Here is a 17731-nt window from a genome sequence, read left to right on the forward strand (position 1 = left end):
AGACGGAAGAGGGAGCCCTGAGCTCCCTGGGCCAGATGGCTTCTGAATTCGGACTCCATGAAGTGTTAGAAGGCACCCAGTGTCCACGCCCTGTATTGTGTAACGCTATCTCCAGGGGTTGAGGCAGCACCCAATAGTATGCATCAACATTCCCATGGTGACAGTTATGAGTATTCATACTAAGTAGGGCAAGTGAAGACTATAATGGCTTCAGTCAGTTCAGGTCAAGTTTTGCCACTACATGAATTCAGGGCAATTCAGGTTTTTCTGGCAAATTGTTAATGAGCAAAATGTCAGTTTTCAGAGCCTTGTGAGGTTGGGATGGGAATGAGGGACTGTGGCCAACCTGATGTTGAAATTAAGCCTCTGGGAAGGGAGCAAACAGTGCTGCCCATTAGCACGACAGAGCCCAGGCTGCCATGGGGACTAGTGCTGGAGTGGGACGCTGCTGGAAGCAAGAGGTCTTAGGAGTGTCCTCCCTGGCTCCTCCAGTGGTGTCCTGGCCTCCCTCCTAGTTGGTGCTGGTGGAAAGCATCTCTGAAGAGGAGGTGTGAACTTGCCACGTAAGAGTGAGTAGGGGTCACCCAAGTGCAGAGTCAGAGGAAACTGCCCGTCCTGCTCCGTGAGGTGGAAGCACAAGGCCAGTGAGGGCCAAAGTGGGCACTGGGAGGGGCAGCACCATTCAAAGGACAAGATTAGACTCCAGCTGCAGTAGGAGCTGCTGGGAGGTTTCAAGCCCGGGAGTAAACAGATCCGATTTGCACTGTGAAGAGATCACCCAGGGCTGCTGCGTGGAAAGTAGGATGTAGGGGTGTGAGGGGGAGTAGAGGCTGGTGGAGAGTCTGCAGCTGGGAAAGGCCTGAGGGGAGGGGGAGGGCATGCCCTGCGGGGGCCCGCTATCGGTACACAGACCGCCCTGGATGGTGCGGGCAGCAGAGGAACAGGGGTCCAGGAAGCTCCCAGGCTTCTGGCATGAGAAACAGAATGGAGGAAAGCCCACCCCACTCCCTGGCAGCTGCGCTACAGTGGTTTGCAGCCAACTCCTGGAATAGGCTAGCTCGGTTCAAATCCCAGCGCCACCACCTACTCGCTGTGTGATGTTGGTTAAGTTATTTAATCTCTCTGGGTCTCAGTGATAATTTGATGACAGTGTTTAAACGTCCTGAAACAGGGCCTGGGGCCTAAGAGTGCTCTCTAACAACGATCCTGTCCTTCCAGAGCCTCGGGTTCTCCTTTGCCGAGATCCCTCCGCGGTGAGGATTCACTTAGCACACAGGATCTTTTTTTTTTTTTTTTTTTTTTTTGAGACAGAGTCTCGCTCTGTCACCCAGGCTGGAGTGCTGGAGTGCAGTGGCGCGATCTCGGCTCACTGCAAGCTCCGCCTCCCAGGTTCACGCCATTCTCCTGCCTCAGCCTCTCCGAGTAGCTGGGATTACAGGTGCCCGCCACCACGCCCGGCTAATTTTTTATATATATTTTTTTTAGTAGAGATGGGGTTTTACCGTGGTCTCGACCTCCTGACCTCGTGATCCTTCCGCCTCAGCCTCCCAAAGTGCTGGGATTACAAGCGTGAGCCATCGTGCCCAGCTGCGCCCAGGATCTTTAAACCAACCAGTGCATTCCCTTCTGTGGAGCCTTCAACTTCACTTTAAAAAATCCTGTGATGGGGCCGGCCTGGTGGCTCATGCCTGTAATCCCAGCACTTTGGGAGGCCAAGGTGGGCAGATCACGAGGTCAGGAGTTCGAGCTCAGCATTACTAATATGGTGAAACCCTGTCTCTACTAAAAATACAAAAATTAGCCGGGTGTGGTGACAAGCGCCTGTAATCCCAGCTACTCAGGAGGCTGAGGCAGGAGAATCACTTGAACCCGGGAGGCAGAGGTTGCAGTGAGCCGAGATCATGCCACTGCACTCCAGCCTGGGCAACAGAACGAGACTCTGTCTAAAAAAAAAAAAAAAAAAAAAAAAAAAAAAAAAAAATCCTGTGATGGCAAAGATGTTCTCAGGCTAAATTCAACTCATGTATTTTTTACATACATAATATTTGAAGGGTCTTATATGTGTATGTACATCTTCTTACTGAATTTAAGAATACTTTATATATTTTAGATCTTAAAATATCCACAAATGTTGAAAATTTTAAACTATTTTTTTTTCACTCCATCATTTATTTTAAGGCCCTTACCATGTGGAAATTTTAGTTCTTATGGGAAATCAACCTTTTCTGCTGGCTGACAACAGCCTTCTCTATGCCAAGTTTATAGAATTCATTTTCCATATTTTATTCTAATTCCTTTAAGGTTTTAGTTTTTAAGTCTTTAAATCTATTTCTTCTGGAATTTATTCTTATGGATAGGTATGTGGAAGAAATCTAACTTTTACTGATTCTGGCCATAAAGCCCAATGTTATTTACCAAATACAGGTGACTCTTGAACAGCAAGGGTTTCAACTGCAAGGGTTTGCCACTTATAGGCAAATTTTCTTCCGCCTCTGCCACCTCTGAGACAGCAAGACCAACCCTTCCTCTTCCTCCTCCTCCTCAGCCTACTTAACACAAAGATGATGAGGATGAAGACTTTTACGATGATCCACTTCCACTTAATGAATAGTAAATATGTTTTCTCTTCCTCAGCATTTTCTTAGTAACATTTTCTTTTCTCTAGCTTACTTTATTGTAAGAATACAGTGCATAATACATATAACATGCATAATATGTATAAATCAACTGTTTATGTTATCAGTAAGACTTCTGATAACACAATAGTCAACAATAAACTATTAGTAGTTAAGTTTTGGGAGAGCCGAAAGTTATACCCAAGCGTTTGTCTGCATGGGAGGTGAGGGGTGCTCTTAACCCCTGCATTATCCAAGGGTGAACTGCAATCCATTTTATTGATTTGGAATGCCACTTTTATCACCTACTAAAGGGCCGGGTATGCAAGACACTGGTTTTGTTTCTCTGTACTCCTTCATTGCTCTATTTGCCTTTTCCTGTGCCCTGAAGGATTCTTTCAATCACTTTACTTTTATAATATGATTTCACATCCGATAATACAAATAACCACATTGCTTTTTTTTGTTTCAGAAATATCTGAACTATTTTCAAACATGTATTCCTGCGGATTAAATTTAGAATCAACCATTGAATTTCAAATCACTTCCATTTGAATGGACTTGAAATGAATCAGTAGATTAATTTAAAAGAAATCTGTCTTTAAAATGTTGAATATCCTTTTCCAGGAATCTGGAAAGTCACTGTTTATTTAATTCTCTTTATATGTCTTTAGTTGACTTTTATTGTTATTGTTTCCCTACATTGGTTTGTGCCCATTTACTTATTTTTTTCTAACAGCTTTATTACGATACAATTCATGTGCCATGCAACTCACTCTTTGAAAGTGTGTAATTAAATGTTTTTTAGTATATTCACAAAGTTGTGCAACTATTACCAGATTCAATTACAGAACATTTTCATTTCCTCAGGAAGAAACCTGGTACAGTTTAGCTCCTATCCCACCCCAGCCCCATCTGCTATCCCTGCAGACCAAAGCAACAGGGCTCTTTGACATTTCATGTAAATGGAATCATATAATATGTGATCCTCTATGACTGGCTTCTTTCACTTAGCATGATGTTTTCAAGGTTCAATCATATTGTATGAAGCATGTATTAGTACTTCATTCCTTTTTATGACCAAATAATATTCCTGTTGTATGGATAAACCACATTTTGTTTATTCATTTATTATTTGATGAGCATTTTGGTTATTTTTACCTCTTGGCTATTATAAATCATGCTGCTATGAATATTCGTGTACAAGTTTTTATGTGGACATATTTCAATTGTCCTGGAAAAAGTACTACTGGTCTAATGGTAACTCCACATTTAAGTTTTTGAGAAGCTGCCAGACTGTTTTCCAAAGTAGCTGCTCCATTTTTCATTTTCACCAGCAATCTATGAGGATTACTCCTCAACCCTGCTAACATTATTGTCTGACTTTTTGATTAGAGCTATCATATAGTGGGGGTGTGAAATGGTATCTCATTGTTGTCTTGATTTGCATTTCTCTGATGTCTAATAATGTTGATCATTGTTTCATTTGCTTAATAGACATCTATATATCTTCTTTGAAAAAATGTTTATTCAGATCCTTTACTCATTTTTAATTGGGTTGTCTTTTTATTATTGAGCTGTGTTCTTTATATATTCTAGATACAAGTTTCTTATCAAATATATGATTTGCAAATATTTTCACCCATTCTGTGGGATTTTTTTTCACTTTCTTAAGAGTGTCCTTTGAAGCAGAAAGGTTTTTAATTTAGATGAAGTATAATGTATCTATTTTTCCTCTTGTTGTTTATGCTGTTGATTTCATATTTTAGAATCTATTGCCAAATACAAAGTCATGAAGACTTACCCCTGTGTTTTCTCTTCAGAGTTTTAGGTTTGGGACTCACATTTAGGTCTTTGATCCATTTTGAGTCAATTTTTGTATATGGCAAGATGTAAGTGTTCAAGTACATTCTTTTGCATTAGGGTATTCCATTGTTTCAGCATCATTTGTTAAAGAGATTATTTCTTCCCTGTTGAATGTACCTGGCACCCTTATTAAAAATTAGTTAACCATAGACACATGGGGTTTATTTCTGGACTTTCAATTCTATTCCGTTGAGTCTTACGCTGGTACCACATTGTCTTGATTACTGCAGGTTTGTAGTAAGTTTTGAAGCTAGGAAATGCGAGCCTTCTAACTTCATTCTTCTTTTTCAAAATCTTTTTGCCATTTTGGGTCACTTGAGTTTCCACATTAATTTTTAAATCAATTTGTCAAAATCTATAAAGAATCTAGGGATTGACTTGAATCTGTAGAACAATTTGGAGAGCATTGCCATCTTATACCACATGCAATCCATGAACATGGGTTGTCCTTCCATTTTTAAGTTCTTTAATTTTTTTCAACCAAGCTTTATAGTTTTCCGAGTATAAGTTTTGCATATTACATTGTGATATTGTGATATACATATATATATATAAAATATATTTTATATATATATATAAAATATATTTTATATATATATATATAGCTTTTGTCCTATTTCCTAACATACAACTCCTAAAACTCTCAGAATCTCCACAGTGATAAGGATGTCTTTTGTATGCTAATGAGATGACTGGTGGATAGCAGCCCCTAAGTAGTTTGAAGATGTGGGGGTGGTCACAGAAAAAACATGGGCATGATTAGAGGGTTGGGACTTTTCAGCCCCACCCCCAACCTCCAAAGAGGGGAGAGAAGCTGAAGGTTAAGTTGATCACCAGTGACCAACAGTTTAATCAACCAGGTCTATGTAATGAAGCTTCTATTAAAAATGTAAAAAGACTGGGTTCAGGGAGCTTCTAGATAGCTAAACATGTGGAGGTTCCTGGAGGGTTTCATGCCTGGAGAGGGCATGAAAGTGCCGCACACCTTCCCACATACCTCATTCTACATATACTTCATCTGGCTGTTCATCTGTATTCTTTTTAATGTCCTTTGTACTAAACCAGCAAATGTGGGAAAGTGCTTCCCTGAGTTCTGGTGAGCCATCCTAGCAAATTAATTGACCCCAAGGAGGGGAGTCATGGCAATCCTGGTTTGTAGCCAGGGTTCCAGGTATCTGAATTGGAGGTAGTTTTGTGGGGCTCAGCCCTCCATCTGTGGAATCTGACACTATCTCTAGGTAAACAGAGTCAGAATTTAATTGAATTAGAGAACATCTAACTGGTGCCCACTAGAGAATCTGGCAGAAATTTGCTTGGTGGGTTGGTAGGGAGAAATCCTTATATATTTGTTCACAGAAGAATTCTGTGTTGTATTGTAAGAGTACAGTGGGGGAAAATGATAATGTTTTTTCAATACCCTTACACACTTCTTTTTGTTAAGTTTATTTGTAAGCATTTTATTCCTTTAGATGCTATTACAAATTGAATTGTTTTCATTATTTTATTTTCAGATTGTTCATTGCAAGCATATGGAAATACAACTAAGTTTTGTACAGTCATGCATCACTTAAACGCAGGGATACATTCTGAGAAATGTGATGTTAGGTGATTTGGTCATTGTGTGAACACCATAGAGTGTACTTACACAAATCTAAATGATTTAGCCTACTACACGTCTAAGCTATATGGTACAATAGAGCCAGCCTATTGCTCCTAGGCTACAAACCCGTACTGCATGTTACTATACTGAAAACTGTAGGTGATTGTAACACAGTGGTATTTGTGTATGTAAACATAACTAAACATAGAAAAGGGGCAGTAAAAATATATTATAACGGATAAGATATGGTACCCCTGTATAAGGCACTTAACATCAATGGATTGGAAGTTGCTCTGGGCAAGTCAGTGAGTGAGTGGTGAGTGGATGTGAAGGCCTCAGGCACTACTGTGCACTACTGTAGACTTTATGAGCACTGTACATTCAAGTTACACTAAATTCATTTTTAAAATATTTAAATATTTTAAATATTTAAATATTCAAAATAAAAAATAATTAAATATTTAAATATTTTAAATAAATTAAACTTACCTATCTTTTTTAATGTATAAACTTAATTTTCTTTTAACTTTTTGACTTATAATAACGCAGACTAAAACACAAATACATTGTTCAGCTGTACAAAAATATTGTCTTTCTTTATACCCTTATTCTGTATTTTTCTATTTTAAAATTATTTTATTTTCTTTTTACTATTTAAACTTTTTTGTTAAAAATGAAGACATGCACACACATTAGCCTAGGCTTACACAGGGCCAAGATCATCAACATCACCATCTTCCACCTCCACATTCTATCTCACTGGAAGGTGTTCAGCTTTATGACGCATAGAGCTGTCATTTCCTGTGTGATGACAGTGTCTTCTTCTGGATACCTCCTGAAGGACTTGTCTGAGACTGTTTTACAGCAGCCTTTTTTTTAATAAGTAGAAGGAGTACATGCTAAAAAAACACAATTAAAATATAATATATTAAATAAATAAAGCAGGAACATAATCGTTTATTATCATTGTCGAACACTATGTTCTGTACATAACTGTGTGTGCTAAACTTTGAAATGACTGGAAGCATGGCAGGTTTGTTTTCACCAGCATCACCATAGGCAGGTGAGTAATGCATTGTGCTACTACATTACGACAGCTACGACGTCACTAGGCAGTAGGAATTTTTCAGCTCCATTATAATTTTATGGGACCCTCATCGTATATGCGATCCATTGTTAACCAAATATTTTTGTATGGCACATTACTGTTTATTCATTTATCTTGTATCCTGCAAACTTGCTGAACTCTTTTATTAGTTCTAATAGTTTTTTTGGTGGATTTCTTAGAATTTCCTACATACAAGTTATGTGATCTGTGAATAAAGATAGCATTACTTCTTCCTTTCCAATCTGGATGCTTCTTACTTATTTTTCTTCACTTACTGCCCTGACTAGAATCACATTTATGTTTCAGTTTATTTCTAAGTTTTTGTTGCTATTAGAGATAGAATATACCCCTTTATATCTTATGATTATTTCTATTATATGGAAAATCTGTTTAATTTACTTAACATTTCTTGATTCTAATAGTGTTTATATTATTTTCTTAAGTTTGAGGGGTTAAAAATTATACTTGTAAAAATGGTTCTTATCTATATTATTAATCTTTACAGCTTAAATAATTTTCTAGACTCATTTCATTGTCTAGGATCTCAAATACAATATGAAATAGTGACAGATGAGGCAGGAATCTTTATTTTATTCCCAAAAGGATGTGATTCCTTTGAATAATAGTCCATTGCTACACATTATTGAGCTCTTATTATATGCTAGGAGCTTTGCATACATTAATATTAAATCCTCCTTATGATATTGTGAAGTGGGTTCCATTGTGAACCACAGTTTCAGATGAGGAAGCAAAGGTACAAAGTTTAGGTTAAGTAAATTGCCCACAGTTACGCATCTGGGTGCAGAGCTGGGATTTGAATACAGAACTGAGTACGTCACTCCTGCATGTGACTCTGGCTTACCCCCTGTAATTCAGAGACCTGAAGCCAGGGTCCAGACATGTCTAACAGGGCCACCAAAAGGCTTCAAGCAGCCCCATAAGCCCCTTGAAAATCTGTACAAAATTTTCAATGCATGTCCACATATTTATTTTTGTGTGTATAACATCCAGGTTCCCCATTGGATTTTCAAAGGCATTTAATACCACTCAAATCTTTCCCTGAAAGTATAGTGATGCCTGTTGGGTTCTGATAAAATTCCTGTTGTTTCATTAAGGATATTTTATTCCTAACCAGCAAAAGCTTTTTATATTAAATATGGTATTACATTATGAAATACTTATTCAGAACCTTTTGAGGTGCTAATCTCTTGCTTTGCCTAATAATCTAACGACCAGCAGTAATGGATCTTGGAAGAATGATCCATGTCTACAATCCTTGGACAAGCCTTGTTTTGTTTTATTGTCCTGGTGAATTCTTCATATTCTGTATGAACTCAAAAATATCTGAGTTAGGGCTCAATCAATTTGGAAAAAGTTTATTTTGCCAAGGTTAAGAACACACACCTGTGACACAGCCTCAGGAGGTCCTGACGATAAGTAAACTTAAAGGGGAGGTAGAGGCTTCCAGGTCATAGGTAGGTTTTTTTTTTTTTTGACAGAATCTTGCACTGTCACCTGGAGTGGAGTGCAGTAGCATGATGTTGGCTCACTGCAACCTCCACCTCCTGGGTTCAAGCAATTCTCCTGCCTCAGCCTCCCAAGCAGCTGGGATTACAGGCGCCCCCACACCATGCCCAGCTAATTTTTTGTATTTTTAGTAGAGATGGGGTTTCATCATGTTGGCCAAGCTGGTCTTGAACTCCTGACCTTGTGATTTGCCCGCCTCAGCCTCCCAAAGTGTTGGGATTGCAGGTGTGAGCCACCACGCCCAGCCATAGGTAGTTTAAGAATTTTCTGACTGTTAATTGCTTGAAAGAGTTATTTTCAATAGAAAGGAATGTCTGGGTTACTATAAGAGGTTGTGGAGACCTAGGTTTTATCACACAGATGAAGCCTCCAAGTAGCAGCCTTCAGAGAGAATTGGTAAATGTTTCTCATCAGACACTAAGGTCTATGTTGATGTTAACACTGGTCACCTTTTCCTGAATTTCAAAAGAGAGGCAGGTATAACAAGGCATGTCCCACCACCCCTCTTCCCATCACGGCCTAAACAAGTTTTTCAGGTTAACTTTGGAATATCTTTGGCCAGGAGGAGGGGTCCATTCAGATGGTTGCAGGGAGCCTTAGAATTTAATTTTTGGTTTACAGTTGCTTTGCTATGATTCTGAGACTTGCACATAAGTGAGATTTCTTTTCCAGTGTTTTTTTAATATCTTGAGTTAATTTTAGTAATTGACATTTATTTTATTTTTTTAAGAGTCGAGGTCTCCCTATGTTGCCCAGGCTGGTCTCAAACTCCTAGGCTCAAGGGATGCTCCTGCCTCTCCCTCCCAAAGTGCTGGGATTACAGGCCATCACCCCTGGCCCGACATTTCTTTTAAAAATTATGTATTGCTTTAAGATGTTTACGCATATTAACTTAGCATTCTATACTGTATTTGTCCCACTTTAAAAATTTTCCTTCTGGTCCATTTTGCACGATGCCTGCAGCATGTTTTCTATAGCATTAGCCCCCCACCGCCCCACCCCGGCCATAGAGCCAAAACAGCTACCAGTGTCCCCTGGGAGTCAGGGATGGCCTGGGCTGGTTCAGGGAGCTGTAGCTGGAGCCCCTGGCTGGCTGTGTGATTCTGCCCAGTCCGGCTCCCTGTCCGGGCCCTCTGTTCTCTCCTTACGGTGGGGAGAGGTCTGAATGAGGCCCCAGCTCACGCACTCCATTATCTTGAGGCTGCTCCCACCCCCAGGCCTGAGAGAGACAGAGGCCTTTTGAGCTGGGGCTGGCAGGCGAGGCTGGAGTCCCAGGGCTACCAGAGCGTTGCGGAGGGAATGCTTTGAAGAGGCCCCGCCCTTCCTGGGGCTGCGGCTCAGCTCCGGCCTCCCTCACCCGGCAGGGATTCCCGTTCTAGGGGACATGTGGTTCGTGCCAGCCAGTTGATGTGGGCGCTTTCTTCTGTCCCCACTCCCGGCTGTCCGCTTCCTCCCCAGCCCCCTCCTGTGAGCTCTGGGAGCTACAGAATAAGGACACTCCTTGGCCCCAAGCCAGCCCCAGCTTGCTCCGGAGCCTGGATTTCCCCTTCCGTCCCCATCACCGCGAGGGTCTGTGCATGGGAATCTGCTCCAGAGGCTCCCTCAGGCGCCGCGCCGCGGGGATACGCCTTTCACCGCCCCAGCAATTGGAGCCCTGAGTCGAAGTCCCGATTCCACGAGAGGCGGATGAAGCCCTAACGCTGAAATTCTTTCCTCTAGGTCTTTGGCAGCGGCTGGGGCCAAAGCCCGGGCAAGACCAAGGCCTTCGGCACCCGACTGAGGCTCCGTCCTTTCTGCCAGCGTGCGGCTACAATGACTCAACACGGCAGGTGGGCAAGCAGAGCACGCCCCAACAGTCATGCTTTATTTAATATGTACTAAAAATACAGCAGGCCTGTGAAACCCACAGGTGCAATTGCTTAAAATGAGGCTAACGTGGACATGTGAATGGTTAATAATGAGTTGATTAAAATATTCAGAAATCATCTACTGGAGACAGGCAAACTGCAAAATGGTAGCATGGGAGCAACTGATGTTCGAGAAAGTCCAGGCTCCGGCAAGCCGTGGGTTTGAATTTACACATGTGTACCTAATGGGTATGAATAAACCTTTCTTCAAAAAAACCAGATCAAGTCAAGTCAGTTACTTGCTGTGGGCACGTGCCAAGGCTGGCTGCTTTAGTCCCCACACGCGTCGCCCCCGAGCCTGCTTCTGCAGCCCAGCCTGGATAGTGCAAGGCGCTTGGGAAGGAGCCACGCCCAACGCCCTGTACCAGCGGCCTCCCGGACACCAACTGCTTCCTCTGCGCCTGCTGCAGCTTGTCCCTTAGTCCTCCCTGGACCGAGGGCATGAAGTTGGCTGCACCATCAGCACGCGGTCCGCTCACTTCGGGGCTCACTGTCCTGGACACACAGTCAGGGCTGGACGCCTCCAGCAGCCCCACGCTTCACCCCAAGGCCGGCAAACCTGACAACTTTGGAGGTAGGGATATCTTGACACAATCTGAAAACAAACCATTTAAAGCTATTTTCTCAAAAAATTAAAATAATTTTTTCTGCTTGCAAAATCTATAAATTCAGTTCAATATCAATGAAAATCGCAACAGGATGTTGACGCTTGAGAAGCTGATTTGAAAGTTCACCTGAAAGAGAAAATATATAGGAATCCTGAAGATGATTTCGAAAAGCTCCAAAAAGACTTTAGTAATTCACACAGAAAATCCAGAAACAAATTCATGTTTATGTGGAAATTTAGTATTTGATAGAGGAGGCCTTTCAAAGCCAAGCTGGAAAGATGGAAGGTCAACAGAGGCTTTGGGGAAAACTCACTATCCATTTTGAAACCAATGTTAGAATCTTCTTACCATTTGCAAGAATAAACTCCAGGTGTATTAAAGAGCTAAACATTTAAAAAATCTATAAAAGTTTTACAGCCAAATATGGAAGAATATTTTTAAAATCCCATGGTGAAGAAGGCTTTTACTAAGCAGGAAACAAAACCTGGAAACCGTAAAGGAAATGACTGACAGATTTGAATATTGCAAAAACTAAATGAATGGCTCCTTAAACAAATTAAAGGACAAATTCCAGGCAGGGAGAAAATAGTTTACAATAGAAGTAATGTGCCAATGGTTAATATCTGTGTTGCATAAACATGTCTTTCCAATCACTAAGAAAAGAGTAGGAAATGGGTAAGGATTTAACAGGCAATTCACAGAAGACAAAGTAACCGGCCCCTAAATGGGAACATATCCTCAACCTCACTAGTAGTAAATGAAACGAATTTAAAAGACCATACATTTCTCACTTCTTCTCCCTCATAGCTGTATTCCACCTTTGACCGTACAGCCTGTTTTTATTTATCACAAGCATAGGTTAATAAATACAGGGCTTACCATGTTAATATCTTCTTTCTACGGATGCATAACAACTTATTTTATCATTCTGTTTGTGACTGAAATTGAATTTCTTTCTGTAAACCTGAAAATATCTGAGACAGGCCTCTATCAACTTAGAAGCTGACTTTGCCAAGATTAAGGACACGTCTTGGGAGACAGGTCTATGCCTTTCTTCAAAGATGATTTCGAGGGCTTCAGTATTTAAAGGAGAAAAGCCAGCTGGAGGGGACAGAGGGAGGGTATGGTCACATTAGTGAATCCACATGTTGCAAAAGAAAAGGAGCATGTAGGGGAATGGTCAATTATGTGTTCGTCCTATGCTCAGTAACTCGACTCTTGACACAAGATAAGGTGAACGCAGAGCGGAGATCTTTAACCTTTTATCTGTCTCTACCTGCTTAGGAACAAAGGGAAAGGCAACTTCTTGCGTGACTCCACTTTCAGCTTTTTTTTTTTTCTTTTGGCAGAGGGAATTGGGGTCCCAAGTTTTTATTTTCCTTTCACATTTCTATTTTGCTTTTCTATGCTCTGCTGCTGTAAGCTTCCCTATAGCACATTCCCAGGCTAGAATCTCATAGTGGGGATTGCCAGCTCACAGGGAAAGCACAGGGATGCTTGGATGCAGACAGGCAAGCCCAGCTCCAGGGCTGCACCTGTGGACCGAACCCCAGCCCAGCCCAGCCCCTGGAAGAGGGAGTCTGTCTGTCCCTGATTGGCCTACCAGCGCCCTGTGGTTCTTTCAAAGTTATTTTTGACCTATACTACTGTTTGCCCTTTTAGGGTGCTCCTTCCTTCCTTCCTTCCTTCCTTCCTTCCTTCCTTCCTTCCTTCCTTCCTCTGTCTTACAAGAATTCCTTTTACAGTTTGTCATTTGCCATTGTATGTGGCTAAATCTGTCAGACTTCAGCACTGTTTTCTAGCATTGTTGCCAGGCTTAGCCTCCATTCCAAGATTACAGAAACATCCACCTGAATTTTCTCCTAGAACTCTCACAGCTGCAGTACATTCTGCTTTGGAGAAGGAATGACCCAATTCCCTTCTGAATCTGGAAGAAAACCGAACTGGGTCACTTTACATATTATTTGGCAATTTTAAAGTATATACCACTTTTACTTTTAATGTAGCCATTTGACGGAGCTACTTCAAAATTGTTGTATAAAATTAGCCTTGTCAAAATGTCTCATTCTGTACTTTTACCATTTTTTAAAATCTTTTTTATCTTTATCCACTGTCATCTTGTTACAGGCCACTGCCTTCAGAGAATGTGACAGAGGGCCACGTCTGAAACATTCTCCCACAACCAGGAACCCTCAGCAGCCGCTGAAGAGGAAAGGCAGTTAAATGGAAAGACTTCTGATCAAGTGGAGGAAAAGTCACCTGTGACCTAGGGAGGGGCTCCTGCAGAAGGGGCAGTGCCCTTGCCCTGTTCACCTAGCCTCCAGGTGGCTCCCCACTTGAAATTTTGGAGGATGGCAGAAACCTACTTGCAAGGAAATGAAAGAGGGCACAGCAACCTTAAGACCAGAGCAGCCCATGGTATTTTTTAATGAGGGCAAAAATAGGAGACCTGCAAAAGACCCCTGAAAATAATGCCTGGATGCTGCGAAACATCAGACTGACATCACACAAAAGAGGGCCAGCTGAGCAGGAGAAAAGCTTGAGAAGCGTCCAGAACAATGTAGGTGGACAGGCTAAGAAGAAAGAGGAGCCCACATGGAGTGAATAACCAAGGTCGGGACGGAGGAAGGTTCTCCAGAACTGGGAGGACTGAAATTGGACATTGAGATAAATTAAAGAGTGTTCTTTAAAACTGTCAAGACTTTGGCTGGTCAATAAGTAAACTGCAAATGAGTGTTCCTGAATCACAGCAGCAATGCTCCCCGGAGCAGGGAAGGAGGCCGGGGCTGCCACTCTCCCAGCTGACTGCATCCCGGCCTTTGCCATTGATGTGTGCTTTCTCCAGGCTCACAGATGTCCCTGGGCTGGTTGCATCTGTGACCAGGGCTCTGCCACCTGCTTGTGGCTGGCTGATCAGCTGGTCACCCAGGAATGTTAGGGATGAACAGAGACCTAGAACTCAGGCTCCATGGATCTGGCAGCACCAGGAGACGAGGTTTCAAATCTCATGGCTGGGCCAGCCAGCCAGGTGCCCTGGAACTGTTGTGATCCCTGCTCCTTGCCGGGCTTAGCCCCCCTTCCTTCAGCCCAGAAGTCCCCGAGTACCCACTCAACAAATGCCATCCCTTTAATTTCTGTGGCCTGCTGCCATCACGGCTCGCCTAATTCACTCCCTCCACACCCTAAGTGCCCATGGAAGTGGCTGAAACAGTAAAACCACAGAGGAGCATTCATTCCAGTCCCCAAGGCGAGCCCCCTCCTTTGCATCCTGCTGTTTGGTTGGTTTCTTCTTCCTCTACTTCCCAGGATGTGGAGCAGATTCCCTGTGGCATGATTACCTGAGGCCAGGTACAGGGGAAGCACAGGGCTGGGGTCCCAGTTCCCACACCAGGCCATTCATTAACAGGTGGGAAGAGTTCCACCACTTCTGAGGAATTAGCAGACTCCAGGTGACCCTATGTCACCCCAAGTGACTCTCCATTCCCCACAGACTCAGCCACAGGGCCAACAGTTTCTATTGGTATCTTTTCCTCCAGAAAACCCCTGGGCCAGCTCACCTGCCCAGCTCCTGCTCTGCCCCACGAGAGGGCTACAGTTAAAGAAGGGAAAGTGGCTAATTCACTAAGTAATTAACTTAAGGAGTGTCTATTGAACATCTACTGTGTGCAAGATGCTGTTCTAGATTTGAGATACAAAACAGGGAAAGAGAAGGCCCTGCTGTCACGGATGGGCATTAGAAGAGTGGGGTCGATAAACACAAGGATCAGTGAAGAGCATTCCAGGCAGGAACAAGCACTGCAGAGGAAAGACGATGAGATGAGAAGGGAGAGCGAGCGAGCAGCAGTGGGGGAGGTGTCCCTGGGGTTGAGTCTGGATGAGGGGAGGGAAGCAGCCAGTGCTTAGCAGGAAGACAGGGCAGGGGTGCAGCTCGCAGAAGGAGACAAAGAGGACCTTTCGAAGGTCTGCAGATGGCAGGAGGGGCAGGGGAGGCTGGACCCAGGTAAGGGGTCATTGCAGGGGTCCAAGCCAGGAGAGGACAAATCTGATGGAGGTCTAAAGGGCTCGGTTGTCTGCCTGGTGGAGAAGAGATGATGGGGCAGAGGGGGAAAAAGTGATGGACTAAGGATAGATTTTGGAGGCAGAGCAAACGGGGGCATGAAAGAAACAGAGAATCAAAGATGATGTTTAGGCCAGGGGAGGTGGCTCATGCCTCTAGTCCCAGCACTTTCGGAGGCTGAGGTGAGAGGATCGCTTAAGCCCAGGAGTTCAAGACCAGCCTGGGCAACATAGCAAGACCGCATCTCTAAAAAAAAAAAAAATGAGCCAGGTGTGGTGGTGCACACTTGTCATCTCAGCTACTTGCGAGGCTGAAGTGGGAGAATCGCTTGAGCTGGGGATGTTGAGGGTACAATGAGCCATGATTGTGCCACTGCACTCTAGCAGTGGATGACAGAGTGAGGCCCTGTCTCAAAAAGAAAAGATGATGAGTTATTGGTTTGGGACCATTTTCTGACCTGGGGAAGACAGAGGAGAAGCTGGCTTTTGGGTGGGTGGAATCTGGAGCTCCGTTTTGGCCAGGTTACATTCCAGGCGCCTCCTCGGGGTCTGGGAGAAGCTGTGGAGAACCCAGACATGTCTGTAGGGGTGAAGCATTTCTGGCCTGTCTAAGCACACACCTGGTGGCCACAGGGCCTGGGCTGTTTGAGAGAGGTCTGGTTTGAGATGTGTCACCGTCAGACTCTAAATGCCTCTCACCCCAGGGCTCAGGTAGCTCCTTCCATGCCCCTCCAGAAGACCCTGCAGAAAGTGCTCATGGTGGTGCCGTCTCACCTGCAGTACTTGTTCCTAAATCAGCACAAGTTGGATCCTAGCAAGGGCCGTGGAATATGCTTGGAGGGTGACACACACACTGCCACTGCCTATTTCTATTCATGAACTCACTTTCGAAAGTGTCCCATTTTGAGATAATTTTAGACTTACAGAAGAGTTGCGAAAGCAGCCTCCCCACCCCCAGCCTCTTCTCATGCCGGCATTCCATGAATCAGAGTGCGATTATGAGAGCTGAGACTCACCTCGCTGTGGTCTCGAGAGCTGGAAGGCAGGCAGGCCCCCCCCGAGTGCCCTCCTCTGTTCCCAGCTCCGATGTGCATTTGGCTGTCACCTCCCTCTATCGCCTGTCTGTGTCAGGGCCGGCTTTTTAAGAGGATGAGTCTGTCGCTCTGTGGACAGCCCCTCCATCTAGGTCTGCCTGACGCCTTCTCTGCATTGGACTGAGGTAATGCCTTTTTGGAAATTCCGTGACAATGCCACAGAAGTGATGTGCATTTTCGGTGGACCAGATCAGTGGGTGCAGGCTGTCAGTGTGCCTTGTGCCTGGTCATGCCAACTTTGATCTATTGGTTAGGGTGCTGCCTGCCAGGGTTCTCCCCTGTCAACTCACTGTTTTTCCTTTGTAACTATTAAATATTCAAAGAGATGCTTTAAGGCTACACAGAGACACTGTTTGTGCTTAGATCTCTGTCTGCTAATTTTACTATTCTCTGGTGATGTTGCCTCAGCCGTGCTCCCTGCAGTCCTCTGGTGCTCATCGTCTTCATCTCTCATTCCTTCCACATTTATTAATTGCGATTCATCTGTAAGAAAGCAGTTAACTCACTTTTAAACGTCAATAATTAAGCCATACACCAGTTGATAGCCTGTGGGGCAGGAGGAAGAGCAAGGCCTTCAGTCAGTCCAAAGGGTGGCTTGAGTAATTTTTTAACTGAGCACTTTTCTCTGCTTGCAGGCTGACCCTTGGTTGCATTTGGCCTCTCTAGCTTTGCCCCGTCTCTGCTGCTGAGGTCAGCAGCCCACGAATGAGCTTTGCACGGGCTTTGGGGGCCCTCTCCAGAGAAAATCGGGTTCCTTCTTTCCCTTGCAAGCATCTCTGCTCCCTTTGCCCTGCCTCTAGGAAGAAACCTCCCTGTCAGAGCCTCTCTACTCCTAGAGCCAAGTCTTTTGCCCCTCCATACACACACACACACACACACACAGACACATACACACAGATAAGTACACATACACACATGTGCATGTTCATGCAGGCATAGATACACACATACATGTGTATACCTGCATATATACATAAATCTATGGATTCATATACACACATAATACACACACACACACGTGCATATATACATGCACAGGCATGCACTTAGACGCACATGCACATAGATACACATAGATGCACATGAGCATGCACACACATATGTACACACATGCATACACACACATATAACATACATGTATGTTCATACAGAACTACATACATATATAAATATATATTCCAATAACGGCTGTCAGATCATTGTTTTTAAAAAGCAAACAATCACAGAAGACACAAACAACTTAGGCTCTTCTGCAGCCCGCCGGTCCTTACAACAACTTTAACAGCAGATACAGTTACTATCCACTTTGGAAGACAAAGAACCTCCAGCTTCTGTGGCCCAAGCCTACAC

General features: G+C 43.5%; 1 long non-coding RNA gene across 1 annotated transcript; it reads left to right on the forward strand.

Annotated features, from left to right (window-relative positions):
- Nucleotides 1–10142: 10142 nt before the first annotated feature.
- Nucleotides 10143–13930, forward strand: LOC115832111. The gene is made up of 2 exons (XR_004027557.1): nt 10143–11197; nt 13359–13930. It is a non-coding gene; the product is annotated as an uncharacterized LOC115832111 (long non-coding RNA).
- Nucleotides 13931–17731: the final 3801 nt, after the last annotated feature.

Source organism: Nomascus leucogenys, chromosome 21 (assembly GCF_006542625.1).
Source record: "Nomascus leucogenys isolate Asia chromosome 21, Asia_NLE_v1, whole genome shotgun sequence".
Lineage (NCBI taxonomy): Eukaryota > Metazoa > Chordata > Mammalia > Primates > Hylobatidae > Nomascus > Nomascus leucogenys.